Consider the following 16,281-nt stretch of genomic DNA (forward strand, 5'->3'; position numbering starts at 1 on the left):
GTAAAATAAGTAGAGATGATAAAGTGAATATGTGTCACAAGAAGTAAACACTTGACGAATGTACTCATCCTCATATTTTTTCCACAGGGACAAATGCTCTGCATACTTAGGGTCTTACAAAAATTAAAAAACATTTTGTAGACCTATGTGAGTGCACATTTGGCATCATAAATACATTTAATTCATTGTAAAAACAGAGCTATAAAAATAAAAATAATCTACCCAATTAGCAATTAGAAATTATATATTTGTTTTATTTTTTATTTTTTTAAGATTTTATTTATTTGAGAGAGAGAATGAGCAGTGGGGAGGGGCCGAGGGAGAAAGAGAAGCAGACTCCCTGCTGAGCAGGGAACCCGACTAAACTAGGGCTCAATCCCAGGACCCGGACATCATGACATAAACAGAAGGCAGACCCTTAACCGACTAAGCCACCCAGGCGCCCCTATATATTTGTAAATAAAATTTCTGTAATTATGAGAATAACTTGCTTTAACTGTCCTTTAAAGCCTTTTGGAAATGTCCAGATCAGTAAAAACAAGTTCCTGAGCTTACTAAAATCAATTTTAAAACTGCACATTTCTAGTAGGCTTGGCAATTCTCAAGCTCAAATGTATAATCCCCAGTTTTCATATATACCCAATCAACATTTTCCTGTGTGTCTGAGATCAAATATCCTTTAAAAACTTCCATTTTAATGTCATTGATTTCTCAAACACCTATGGCCTTCTCATTTGAAGTCTATGAAGCAAATATTTATATTTATAAATAGAAAATTGTTCCCCAACCTTACATTACAAGCCCAACAGGACATCCCATCTTGAAGAACAGTATCATTAGGCAAGAAAAACATGAAGAAATATTAGAAACAGAAAGCCCTATAGACAAATAATGTCTTATTATATATATACACACACACACACACACACACAAAGTAGTATTAATTTTCCTGTAATTTTTGTCATTTAACTTTTATTTTGAGTGTATTTTTGGTAAAGTAAGTAGAGATAAGTGAATATATATATATATATATGTGTGTGTGTGTGTATAAGCTATATAGTATATATATGTGTGTATATATATGCAGATATATAGCATCTGTTCTTTGAACTGAAATAATATTTTGAAATGGTCTATCTGGTGTCAAGGAAGCACTTTCATTTAATGAATGTTTCAGGAAAATAAATTATCTTCATCGTCTTGTTCTTTTCATTAGGGCCAAGTCTACCTAAAGGATCAAATTCAACCTATGAGGAGGACTGTAGAGAGTGACTTTCTTGGACAAGAAAATTTTCTCTATTTTCTAAAATAAAATTTGTGATCTGTTTCCAAATTCAACTGCAATGATTGCAATGTGTTGATTGCTTACTCTACACTGTGAGTAACTGTGTTGTTACTTCCCACAACATTCCTGTGAAGTACTCCCATAGTTCTCATTTCAAAACTGAGAAAACTAAGGATAGAGGCCATTACAAAAGTGAATTATCTTGAGCCATTTCAGTAGTAAATCATGAAGCTGGGATGGGGCACAGATCCCTATGACTTCAGAGCTCACACTATTAACACTCTATTTATTGTCTGTCAATCATCTTTACTCCTCACTGCTAAAAGCCACTTAAAGGTGAAGTACAGAGAACAGAAAAACAATGCAGAAACTATTAAACCAGTATTCCCAGCTTGTTTATTCTAGTTCCATTAAAAATAATTATCTTTGAAAGCCTTAAGCAACACTGAGATACATCCCGCCTCAGCTACAGTGTACAGTCTAGTATTATATATTCAATCAAAACTTCTGAAAATGTATTACTGAGAAAGTAGAAGGACTGCAAAGTCATTATAAAAAAGCATTTGAGAAAGTTCAGAGTGGGAGAGTGGCTGGCGCTGGGGAGGGAAGGAGACTGATGATGTCAGCAGTGGACCTTGCCAGGAATATTTCAAAGAATTTCAGGGCTATGAAATGAGGATTTTGCACATACGCCTCTAATTATGTAGTTTATATACCCAGTTGCTTTTCTTTTGTTGCAAACTGTAATTACTTCTTACTTTGCTTATTAATCAAAATTGTACTGAGTGCTCCAATTTTTCTTATTTTTGTTACAGAATTGAAATTATAATAAAGATTCCTCTACATGGTGCATGTGAGTTAGCATGTGAAACACTCATCTCTAATATAAATTACAAAGGTCTGGTAACGATTTGAAGACAATGGTTTAAGACTTTTTGGTCAACAGAAGTTTGGTTGCATGGTCACACAACATGAAATGAAATAAGATATACATTTCAGTTGGTATTCAGAAAAAAATATATATTTTATTAACCATTTTTGTGAATTATTTTACTTCAAGCTTCAAAAATATTTCCACTTGGACTACTGGAGGACAGGTAGAAGGGAGGCAATTTGAAATCCTGTCAGTCATCATCCCAGCCAAGGTGTTACTGTGCTTCCATTTCAACCAGGCATCTCAGACACCGCTATTTTGCTTTATAGTTAACATTACTGCGAATACAAAGACTGAGAAGACTTTTCAAGTTTAGTCTCTCTTTAGTGAAACTTCAAATTTCACCATTCATCAGTTTCTCATTATGTGATAAAATATCCAAAGACAAAGAGAGGAACCGGATGAGAGGAAGTAGCTTAAACTCGCAGACTTCAGTCATTTTGAGAAAATATAAACTGGAGGCAGTTTGTAATAATTATGCTTTAAAACACATTCCTTTGATTTCTGCCTCACTGAATTTAGGGTGTTCTCATGTGCATTAAAAGATTGAGGAAGGAAGGAAGAGGGAAAGACTAGATCATTGAAGAAATTATTCAGTCTTCACCCAAGAATGAGCAGAGATAATACACAGGCAATTAAAAATTCAACAAGTAACATCTTATTATGTTTTTTAAAATTTAGATTTTTTGGGTACCTGGGTGGCTCAGTAGGTTAAGCATCTGACTTCAGGTCACATCATGATCTCAGGGTCCTGGGATCAAGCCCTGCATCAGGCTCCCCACTCGGCAAGGAGTCTGCTTGTCCCTCTCCCTCTGCCCCTTCCCCTGTTTCTTTCTCTTTCTCTCTCTCTCTAAATAAAATCTTTAAAAAATTTAAAAAAATGATTTTGTTAATTGCCTAAGATGAATTTAAAATGGTGAGAGCAATAAAATTTATAGTTTAAATGACCTTAAACTATAAAAAAATAAACTGTATGCTATTTTTATTTAGAATCAATGAACTTTGAAAATAAAAATGATTGATGACTGTTTTGGAAGCAGAAAGAGAGGAAGAAGCAAGACCACTCAGGGATCACTTGGAGTCTGCCTATTGGTCGGTGTGGACCATGGAGCCCAACAGTAAGTTACACTTCCCTAAAGGCTCAGCCATACCTCACACCTGAATTAGCTGCTTTGTGTTCTTCACAAACATGGCCCAGGAGACATGTACTCTCTAGCTCCACCTTCTTCTCTGGGAATACGTGGAGTTCTTTTAAGAAATATAATTACTTTTTAAACATATATACATACACGTGTATGTGTGTGTGTGCTTGTGTGTTTGACTGTGTGTTGTTAATGAAATCAAACATGTCAGAGGGGGTTTAAGTGAAAAACTCCCATAACTTTCCCCCAACTTCTGATTCTACTATCACCAGGCCAGAAAAACAATGTTATGAATGTTTTTGAATATTTCTGATAATTTTCACATAATGATCTTACACGTGTACCTTTTTAAAAATCAACACACATGAGATTATAATATATTGGAAAATGCTTGTTTGGTGGATGGATAAATTAAAGAAACAGTGAATAGGGGTGCCTGGGTAGCTAATTGATTAAGTGTCTGATCCTTGATTTGGGCTCAGGTCATGACCTCAGGGTCCTGGGATCAAGCCCCTAGTCAGGCTCCACACTCAGCAGGGAGTCACGCCCTGTCTCTAAACAAATAAAACCTTAAAAAATAAAAAAATTAAAAAAACAGTGAATAAAGAACCAACCCTCTACAGGGAATTGTATCCCCTCTATGATAGGCCAAGAGCTAGTTCTAGCACATCCCACTCAGAACGGATGTTAAGGGACTTGAATAGGCACATGGAGGGGATTACAGTCATCTGCCCCTGGCAGCCTCCCTTAACCAATGAGGAGAGACAACTGGGATTAGAATCAGAGGATTCTGTGCAACTTCCCTTATGGACAGAACTTGAGTCCTCTCAGTCTACCAACCCATTGCATTGCTAAATAGAGTCTCTCATCTCCAAATAGTGATTGATGTTTTTCTGGGGCTGTGAAGTACTTAATCAGCCTTCCAACAACTCCATTAGTTCTCCATCTGACTAATTAGGAAAAGCTGGCTTGAAGCAAAGAAGTGTGAGGAAGAAAAAGTGGGGTGGGGGAAGGTTTTGTTTCCATAACTTAATAGTCTCATAACTTGTTCTCTTTCATAGAAGGGGAAATTTATAACATCAAAGCCTCTTCTAACTCCAGAACAATTATGTGGAATGCAATTCGCCTAGTTGAAGTAAAGCACCTTTATTGAGAGATCTCCACTTTTTACAACTTCGTTTGATGACAGCTTACCAAGCCAGGAGACTGTGGCTGCCTTATGCTGTTTTCTTGGCCACTGTTGATAGACTGCTATAGCCATGGTCTTGTCTCTTCTAAGCCCAACATTTTTACTTCAAAAGATTCCTCAAGTTAAAATGAATGAGTAAATACAGCTGGAATAATAACACCCCTCCTTCTATAATACTTGAGTTTTGTTTTTAGAGTGAAATCAGAAACTGATGACTAGAGGAAGCTGAGATAAGCCATCTAATTCTTCATACATATTTGAAGGAAGAATTATGACCTCCTTGACTCCCTAGTATGTTCCACACCCTCAGTTTCTCAGAAATTTAGGATTGCAAGCCCTGAATAGGTCAGGTCACAAAATTCTAAAAGGTTGAACGAGGGAAGGCATAAATCAGGAGTTGCCTGATACCTGAGCACATAAATTCAAGAAGGACATGAAAAGCAGCATCAAAGAAAAAAAAAAACCAGGTCATTGATCTAAAGCCACTAAACACAGAATTCAAGTATGGATTAAATCACAAGCACCACCACAAAATGATGAATAGGAAACTCAGCTGGGATCAGAGCACTGGAGATAGGTAGGGATGCAGAATCCAAAGAAACTCTTTGAAGGCAGAAATAAAATGGCAAGCCTCTTCATTAACCCTCTTTTCCTTTCTGGGGATATGGAGAGATATGAATGAATCTGACCAGACCTAGACGCGCTAAGCAAAGTCCGCTCTGGCCCATGGGTAGTTTGAGGAGTACTGTATCACTGGTATCTTCTTGTGTATTCACTCTGGTTCTTTTCAAATCAACAACCCTTTCCTTATAGCCTAGTTCCAGGAACATATTCAAACTCATCCCTCTGGGACAGAGGTCTTAACACTTTCCTTAATACTCCTATTTACTTGGGAATGAAGTCCTACTTCTATTACTTGGCCTCTTAGGAATAGATAAACTGTTTAATAACCCAACCCAGATGCTCTATCTTGGTCTCTTTATTTGTAGCTGTAGTTTCCCTTTGGGAGAACTTCCTACCAAGTTCTACGCCTGCATCTTGCAGACCCCAGATATCTGTATGCCATGCTCCTTATGCCTACCCTGCAGGAACTATTATGTGCACATCCCAGAAGTACAAGGATGAAAAGACATCTTTCCTATCCTCAAGGGGCTCTCATTTCAATAAGGATGACTTGTTAGTGACCAAAGGAACCACAGTGCCTTGGGTACCAGAAAGTATACAGAAAGCTCCTTCTGCTCTGAGGCAAGGTAGCAACAACTCCACAAAGCACGGTACAAGGAACCTGGGCTGGCTAGGAAAAGCCTCAGAGAGGGTAGTGTTGGGCTGTGGATTTGAGCTAAGACTTCATCCAATGAAGACAGGTTTCAGACCTAGGGAACTTCATTGTGGGTGGCATGGAGGAATGAGGACTTGCTGGTTTGGGAAATGAGGGATTTGCTAGTAAAGAAGTGAGGGTAGGAAATGATTCAAGAAATGTGGTTTGGGGGAAAATGAGGGGTTCCTGAGTATCATAGTCAAGGGTTTTGATTTTGTTCTATAAGAAATCAAGGAGCCATCTATAGCTTTTAATATTAGAGCATAGTCATGTCTGCAGTTCACAAAAGTAATGCTGATGGTAGTGTTAAAGATGGCTGTGTGCTTAGATTTTCACCCTTGTTATTACTGGGAGCTATACAGATTAATCACTCTGCTCTAGCAGCTACACCATTTTCCTAGATCCTGTTCTCTGACCTACAACCACTACACCCCTTATTTTGATAGGTTGCATGCTAATTATCAGGGGAATCCTAATTTTCAAAATATCTAAGAAAACATGCTAATTTTCTGAACCAAATGAGAATTTTCCCCAATATATAAAATGATAACACCAGCAGGTGTAATACACAGCAGGAGATAGGAAAGAGGTGAGTGTTTTTGGGTGGAAATTGTTTTAAAAAGAGAAATTGGGCTTTTCAGATGGTAGAGGAGCAAGTTTGAATTAAGCAACAACACTGTAAACTAAACTTGCCCATGTGGTTCTTTGCTATCGGCTGGGAACAACTGACAACCATTCAAAGAAGGCAAAGACAAAAACCATTATGAAATGGGTCTAGGTTGCTGCAACAAATGATTATTAACAGGACATTGTAAGACAAATATTTCTTCCTGCTAGAAACCACCAAACCGGGATAAACATTAATCCTCAGAATGTTGGACATGAAGGAAACACTGAAACCGATTAGCCCAAAGTAAAGACAGAGACACAGGATGAAAAGGACGAAGGTAGTACATAAAGTGAGATCACGGGGCCCCTGTGTAGCTCAGTCAGTTAAGCAACCAACTCCTGGTTTTGGCTCAGGTCATGATCTCAGGGTCGGAAGACAGAGCCCCACGTCGGGATCCATGCCCAGCATGGAATCTGCTTGTCTCTTTTCCTTCCCCCTTGCCCCTCTCCCCACTCACATGCTATCTCTCTTAAATAAATAAAATCTTTTAAAAAAGTGAAGTCGCAATGATTATTGCAGCCAAGCTAGGCAAATGAGAACTGTTTACAACTAGTGAGGGGCATTCTTCCCCGGCCATGGAGCTAGATGTCGACAGCTGTAGGATCTGATATCCTGATACCTGTCCTTTGAGAAATAGAAAAATAAAATTGCATGAAGAAACTAGTCAAGGTAGAAGTAAATATCTGAAAACTGAATTGGAATAAATTAACATCATTTGCTCCAACAATTAACATCATCACAGAAGAACAGATTTTATCCTTAGAGAATGGATTCAGATCCTGGTTCCAGCACTTACTAAATGTCTAGCACATGACAAGATCCTGCCCATTCCTTTGCTTTCATTTGTATTGTTTAAAAAACAGATTGATTCATTCAATGATCCTGATTATAAGGTACAATAAACAGGTAAAACGGGATAATATATGAATGGCACTTGGCACATACTCATTGAATGTTGAAAGACATTCTCCCACCAGATCAAGAGAGAGGGTCTTGTTTTCAGTGGTATAATGCAACCTCATAAATGATGACATTAAAAAAGACCAATAACTAATGACAAATCTTGATGGCACTGGCAGCTAAGATATAAATCTTGCCCATTAGAAGTGGCTTTCACCAGCAGTCAGAATAGCAACAGAAGATCAGACTTGTAAGGACAGCTGTGAAGGCTGGAGGAAGTGATGATAGCCATTGTCATGGGGGGAAAAAAGGACCTCAAATTTGGAAACAGGCAAAAGGATGCAAGGTTTCTTTGCAGAGTAGTAGAGGGTGTTGTAGCTCAATATGCTTGAGTAAACATCTGACCTTCAAGGTATCTTTGTCTTCCTATTTAAGTACATTTAGTAACTCTTAAGAGTTGAAGTTAACATACAGAAAAGCGATAAGTAAATGACTGTTTGAGAGCAATGAAGATAATTTTATTCAATAGCTTTATAAGTATCTTCTGTCCAGGATAGAAGTTAAAACCAGATGTTACCATTTATTGCCCTGAGTTTTCTATCTCTTAGCACATTCATTGCCCTACTTACTCCTTTGACCAATCTGTAAGTTTCTGTCCCTTTGTCTTTGAACTAGTCTTAAACATCAAGCTGATCCTCTCAGTAACTGATATATTAAAGGAAATCTTTGGCCTATGGTCAAATTTTATATCAGAGTCATTTCTAAGATTTTGAACATACTTTACCACAAACCTCTTTCCAATGACAGTGCAAAACATTTAGAAGTTGTGATTACTATGTGCAATTGTTACTGTTTCATTATAAATATGTCTTTGTTAACTATTTGCATGTACCTCACTACCTGTGTTTCTGTGGTCCCTTATCGTTAATTCCACCATTTCAAAGTCCTAAAGATTCCTATTCAGGTGTTGCTAAAAGAGAAACTTTGAATCCATGGGGATTGACACATTTCAGGTGGGACTGCACCTCCCTTGCGTCGGCCAAGTCGGCCAACCATTTACAGTAACTTAGCCCACACAAGTGTTGATCAAAAAAGGATGGGACCAGATGACTGCATCTTTCACAGAAGCAGTGCAAAGTATAAAAACTGGCTATGCTACCACTCCACATCCAATATAAGAAGTGAAGGACAGAAGGCAAGGGGAAAAGGTTTTGCGCACAACAGCAGTGCCCGCTTTCCTACCTGCTTCCCCCCCACCCCCGCCATGCACGCATACGTCACAGTCTCCCCACCGAGAGCGACTGGAGACACTACAGTAATGCAGCCTTCAGTAGGCACACAATTTTTCTTGGGTAACGGATATATTCTTTTAATTTACAAGTTTACTACCTTATCTTACAAATAAGTTATTTAATAACTTACAAATTACTTACAAATAAATATTTAATAAGCCCTTACTATGCACAAAGCATTCTATAGGTTTTGTGCGTGTGCGCGCACTAACGAAGAAGCAGAAGACAGAATTCCTGCTCTGGACTGAATGTTTGTGGACCTCTAAAGTTCGTGTATTAAAACCTAATGACCAGTGTATAACAAGGCGGGACCTTTGAGAGGTGCTTAGGTCGTAAAGATAGATCCCTCTTGAATGGGATCAGCGCCCTTATAAAAATGGTCTGAGAGAGCCCCCTCGTCCCATCGCGCAGTTACCATCAGAAAACCACTGTCTAGGAAGCAGTCTTTCCCCAGACACCAAATCTGCCACTGCTGTGAGCTTGAATTTTCACCCTTCAGAACTGTGGGAAGTGTTTATTATTTATAAGCTGCCTATCTTATTATAGTAGTCCAAACAGAAAAAAACAATCTCTTTAATGAAGGTGCTCACCATTTATAACAATTTTTAATAGTATTAATAGTAACTAAGTTGCCCTGGAAATGTTCATGAATTTTCAAAGGTCCAATTTATAGGTAAGAATTCCTTAAATTAGGTAAAGATGTTTGCTTTATTTGATTTATCCAAGTATTCAACACGGGTCTTGAATGATTATTACGTGAACAATTAGATCAGCTGGGGCCCAAGAAAGTAGTGGAAAAAGAGAGGAGAGCCTCCTGCTAACGCACTTACATTTCACCATCTTAAGAAAACCCTTTTTTTCAAAGTACTGATGTTCATAAAATTATTTTTCATGGACACTTAAATGTTCTATCACTATTACAAATATGAAGCCAGGCATTCTTACAAGATATTAAAAATCAATAAACTACCAAAACCAGAGATAGATGAAAATGTACATACACACTGAAGTTTCTATAAAAATATGATTAACAAGTTGAATGCTACATTTTTTTTTCATTCCCAGACTATTTACATGTAAGCTGTTTCCTTAAAGTTTTAGGGAGACGGGGGGAGGAAGGAAATATAATACATTTTTCTTTTTTTGTGTAAGTCTGAATTTTTTTTTTAATCTTAGATATGTAAGCTACTTACTGGTAAGAGGCATTGAATTTGAATGAGAATATCAAATCTATTTTTTTCTCATTAATAACTTTATTTCTCACTCAGAATTGAAAAATAGTAGTTAATGCTTCAGAGGATTTTGACAAATCTTAGAATCACAAGTTCAGATTTACTTTCATTCGGAATCTTCCTCCGCCTCTTCCTGATATACGACAACATATTTTTGTAAAATCACTTTTCCCTTTTGCAAACTGAACTCCATAATTGTGCTCTTAGTCGATACAGTTATTCTGATAAGGGTTTTCAAAAATGGCTCCAAATCTCTTGTCAAAGTCTGCCTCCTTTCAAATGCACAAGTTTCTAATAACATGTTTAGATCTATAAAAGCTCTACAGTAAAAAAAAGATGAGAAAAATCAAAAGTCACACACAGAGTAATACGCAGAATGCTTCCCAGCATTATTTTTGACTTACCAGATAATGCTGATCAGAGATCATAGTACAACACAAACTCAAACAAGGTATCACCTCCTTGTTTTATTTTAAATTCCTATTTCTATCCTCAGGTCTCTTCATTTGGATCTTGCTCTCTCGTCTGTGCTAATTTACAGTAAAGACCAGAGAACTGTCACCTATTTAACTGTATTTTATTTTCAGTTATTTATTATGCCAACCAGGCATGTAAAATATTTTATCTCAATTGCACAGTGAAAACCTTTGTTTCCTGTTAGGATAATATTAGGCATTAATATTCAGGTATGGAGAATTTAATTTTAAATTGGCTTACAGCAAACATGTTTACATCTAATCATAAAGTAGGATGTGGATGCAATTCTAAAATACTATATTTTATATCTCATCATCCACACCTTTATGTGCTGTGGGGGGGTTAACTACCATAATCATTTTGAATCTAGCACTGGAGATCTCAAGTATAACCGATATATTTTCCTTACTTTTTTAAAATTTTAAATTTACTTTTTTAAAATTTTAAATTTACTTTTTAAAAAAATTAAATTTTAAATTACATATATATATATATATATATATATATGCAAACACGCTTTCAGGTGTGTTCATGTTGTATTTAAAGTATGCATGGAAAGAATTAATTTTTTTTTGCCATTGACTTATTCACAGATTAAATACAGAAATCTCTAGGCTACACACGACACTATTGAACTTCTTGACAGATAAGGATTGCCATTTTAGTTCTAATGAATGGAAACCACAACATTAAAGTACGTAATACAAGAGGCAATGGGGACTTTATTAAAAATACTCATTTTTATGCAATCTTTTGGTAAATTACTAATTTCCAAGCAGTAAAGCATGGATTATCAGATAGCTTGAAATCATACAAACTAATGGATTTTTCTTTTCCAAAACTCTGACATAACCATCTATATTTATCTTTAAAATAAATTGAATTGTATGTTTTATAAACAGAACATGGATATTAGCAAAACCAAGGATTCATTTATTTATGGACTTTAAAACTGTTCTTAACATCAGGCATCATGCATAAGAAATCATTTGACTTTTTAAAAATGTTCCGTCTTTCCTACCAGTTTAAAAATTGATTTTAAAGACACAGCTTTTATTACTAGATTAGATATTCAATACATAATTGAACTTTTTGGAAAATTGTCCTTTGGAAGATATAGGATATATACTTTAATTTAGAAAGGGGGGGGTAATCAGAAGGGGGAATGAAACATGAGAGACTATGGACTATGAGAAACAAACTGAGGACCTCAGAGGGGAGGGAGGTGGGGGAATGGGATAGACCGGTGATGGGTAGTAAGGAGGGAACGTATTGCATGGTGCACTGGGTGTTATACACAACTAATGAATCATCGAGCTTTACATCGGAAACCGGGGATGTACTGTATGGTGACTAACATAATATAATAAAAAAACATTAAAAAAAAAATCCAACACCTAATGTGTGCCAACTCCTTTGAATATTTTTTTGTCTAGTCAGTTCAAACCAATATTTTTGTTCTATCTTACCAAAAATACACCTCTTATGAAAAATACTAAGAACCTTGTTTGTGTGCTGAGAAATAGTAATTAACAAAGTTGATAATGGACTTCTGATGTATTTGATTTCATAGACTTTTCCCTTTCATAACTGAGGTTCCTTCAGAGCATGTTAAATCTATTAACAAAGAGAGACAGGAGCAATGGGGGGCTGGATTTTAGGAACTTTAAAAGTGAACTTTTTTCTAGAAAGAATCCTGAACAAGATCAAAACTCTGCTTCTCTGTAATTCTTAAGTTTCTTGATATTTCGCCCCCTTCCCTGACAGACACAGAGCTGATCCAAAGCATTATAAGGCTCCCTCTTTCCTGGTGTGAGATGTACATGCTTCCTTGCTAAGGTCATGAATGTTTCCTGTTTAGAGAATGCTTGTGGTAGCATATTAAATACTTGCCTGACGTGAAGAAATTCATTAGAGAGTAAATGGAGTCTTCAAATCATTGTATCCATGACGGAAATTGAGCATGAAACCCTATTTCTTCAAGTATGAAAGTCATGTCAGTGTTGAATTCATGCAATTTGTTTCTACTTATATATATCATTATACATACATTGAGATTTTAATAAATTCAAAAGTACTTATTGAATGCCCACTATGTACAAAGCTTTGAATTTAGTCTATAGAGAATTACAAAGGTATACAGTCTAGCTAGTGGGACTGTATTAACCATTTACAAAACGGATGTGCTTGTATGTACATTGCACTCAGTTTAGAAGGCCAGAATTTCAGTAATTTCTTGTGGTTTCTTACTATAGAAATCGATTTTATAGTCATGCTTTACTTTTAAAACTTCATTAAAGGGGTGCCTGGGTAGCGCAGTTGTTAAGGCGTCTGCCTTCGGCTCAGGGCGTGATCCCGGCGTACGGGGATCGAGTCCCACATCGGGCTCCTCCACTATGAGCCTGCTTCTCCCTCTCCCGCTCCCCCTGCTGTGTTCCCTCTCTCTCTGGCTGTCTGTCACATAAATAAATAAAATCTAAAGAAAAAGAAAAACTTCATTAAAATACTGCCTTTTCTTTGCGATACAATTTGCAGATGCTCCATAAGATTTCTTTTTTCTTTTGAAGTCCTAAATTAGGCCAGATCTAGTGTTTGCTTACAGTTGGTGAGCTTCTCTTATCCCACTCACCATCTACTTGGTAACGTGGTTACTCAAATCTCTTATAAGGTCATATCTAAAGCTCTACCACTAACTATATGTGTGAACTTGAGTTATTTAACCTCTGTGTGCCTCAGTTCCCCCACTAGAGTTAACAGAGGCTATGCATTAATTATCTATTTATTCCTAAGATTAGCTGATGTGTCATGCATTAAATACATATTTCTTACATGGATAAATTAATTATTGTCAGGTTATAAAAACAAAATCAGAATAACTATGATCACAGAGACTATTTCGGCTGTTATCTGTATTTACTACTGATTGTGAATAGAAAGTATCATGGCAGCTAAACCTAGTCCAAAGAAAATGAATTAAAAATACAGACTTTTTCAACCCATTCTAACATGTCTGAAAGAAATAAATAGGACCATGTACTTTAAGTTACAAGAGAAAATATAAGGAAATTTAATAGCCAAATCAGTATACTTCAATTATAAAAGCATAAAGAAGCATAAACTGTTCCTACTTTTCCCATCAATGCTTTGATTTGCCTAATTCCATTTTAGATACTAGTCTTTCTTTTTAGCCCTTTTTCAAGATATGCATATGAAAGCCTTTACATTTAACTTACCTTATACTTAATGTAATTTACGTAGAAATGCACTGATGTGAAAAGATGACAGTATGTAAATCAGTGATACAGGTACCTATCAAGAGTTTGACATTGGCATGCTGTCAAGCCATTTTCATTTGTCAAAGGTTGGGCTGAATAAGTTACTCCAGAGAGATCTTCCACAGATTTTTTTTTTAGTAAGGTGATTTCTAACAATACTATTCTACATTGTACAAAAAAAGAAAACCAGCAGTAATTTGCTATCAAGATAACTTGTTCAAATTTAATTAGATACCAGAATTTATTATCAGTGGGTCAAGGATTCAAGAAGAATGTTGGTTTATGTGTTTTCGTGGATCACTGATTTTAAAAATCCATGTTTAAAAAGATCTTCAAAACAGTCTTGTTTTCATAAATCATGTTATGCTTCAAAATATTTAAAACAATTCCATGAAGTTCAGGCATTTGGGGGCCTTAATTAATTTTCTGTCTACAGTCTTTCTAGTTGTTAATCAGATTTGGCATTTGCCTTATGTTTTGATGAGAAGGTTGCAGTTTTGATTAGAAAGAGGTTTTAGACAAAAGTGTATTTTCCCTTATCAAGGGTCATTAAGAAATAAGGCATCCAGCAAAAGACAAGCTGGAACTCATTAGTTAGCTTAATAAAATACTTATGAGGAACACCGTGTACTAAAAGAATGACTATATTTATATGGCCTTTAAACAAAGCAAAGCCAAAAATTACAAGCAAAAATGACATAAAATAGATTTATGAAAAGGTAAAAGTTGAGCAGCTAGGAAAACCACCTGCATGTTATTATCTTAGACATTGTGGAAATTGGTTTTTCTTCAAAAGAGTAGGGTCTTTATACAATTCATTTAATCCTATATCGTGCTTTACTTAAGACAGTGGTTGGTATATTAAGATTTTAACTTTCCCTCAAGTCTAATATTTGAGTTGGTAAGTAATTTACGTTTCTTAGATTACTCAGCACAAAAATGCACGCAACTCCTTACACTAACGTGGCTTTGCATTTCTTTCTTATCTTGGAAGAAATTATGGAACCAAAGCAAAAGAAGTAGTACTAAGTTTAATTTATAAGTTATATACTGTGCTTATTTTTTTTTCTAATTTAAAGTATGGGAGACTGTGTTGAAAAATAATAGGTAGGGGAGCCTGGGTGGCTCAGCCATTAAGTGTCTGCCTTCCACTCAGGTCATGATCCCAGGGTCCTGGGATGGAGCCCCTCATTGGGCTCGCTGCTCAGTGGGAAGCCTGCTTCTCCCTCTCAAACTCCCCTTGCTTGTGTTCCCTCTCTTGCTGTCTCTGTCAAATAAATAAATAAAATCTTGAAGAAAAAAAAAAAAAAAAGAAAAAAATAGGTAAATTACCTTGAAATAAAACTGTTTATTAACAGTGGTCATGATACTTGGAAAAACATATGGAGATTCAATGAGTAAATGGAATTACAGATGGTCATTGTAAGTACAGACACAAAGCAATGACACATGAGTAATATGTATAATGTTTGAAGTGCCAACGCACTAGTTTTCATAGCCTGCTAAGCTACAAATTGTGTTTTACACGATGCAAGAATTTTTAAGCTTTTTGAAAATTCTCACTGAAAAATGGTGATAACAATTGTTGATGCCTAGTTCATGTGACGTAAGTGTATGGAAATACCTAAAACCAGGCAGGTAAAGCTCAAAAAGGGCTGGCTACTTTTAACATATTAAGAAAGCACCTTCTTTTCAACTGAAGTCAATGACTGCTGGAGTGGTCATAACAGTGTTAGCTCCTGGAAGTTCAGGTTTTGGGGGAATATATTAAGGATATGCTGATGTGCCAGACAAGCAGTGCACATAACACAGAGGACCATGCTTTAGGTATGTGAAGGATTTCATGGTGGAGACTGAGGCAGGCAGCCTTCATAAAGTATGTATTCTCATCTGAGTTCCTATTTTTCTAACTCAATTCCTCTTTTCACTTTAAAGATGTAGTCTCATGAAGGAAAAATACTTTGGTCCCAATTTGTACTAAAAATCATAGTTAAGATTCCTAATGTTTTTCCAAAACTCTTCTACGTTAGTGTAAAATATATGTATATTTAATTCACTAATACCGATTCTGAGAGATTGAGAAAATAACCCTGATAAACTGCATCAACATTCAAACTCTCATTTCCTCAAATGCAGCAAATGGTTTCCACTTTGATAGTTTTAATCTATTGAAAGGAACTTGGATGTTTACACCGCTGCTGTGTCAGTCTCCAACCCCCTCTCAGCCAATTGAAAGAGCAAATGGAGAGGACTTTGCAAATAATGTTTCCATTTAAATAAGTAAGTTCCAGCATCTTTTATTCATTCAACCAACCAAAAAGCAACATTCACTGAAAATATTCTTTGAACCATTAACTGCAATTGTTCTTGGGGATATGAAATGTAACAATGACGTATACAAAACAGAAACAACAATGCTAAAGACTTTCAAAGACTTCAGAGATTAGTGGGGATCCCCCTAAAATTATAGTACCTTGTGAAAATTCCTACAATATATCTGCAATTCTATGGGAAAACATAAGAGGCAATGCCAAACTTTATAATGATAACTGATAGAAAACCTAACT

Source organism: Ursus arctos, unplaced genomic scaffold, assembly GCF_023065955.2.
Source record: "Ursus arctos isolate Adak ecotype North America unplaced genomic scaffold, UrsArc2.0 scaffold_10, whole genome shotgun sequence".
NCBI classification, from domain to species: Eukaryota; Metazoa; Chordata; class Mammalia; order Carnivora; family Ursidae; genus Ursus; species Ursus arctos.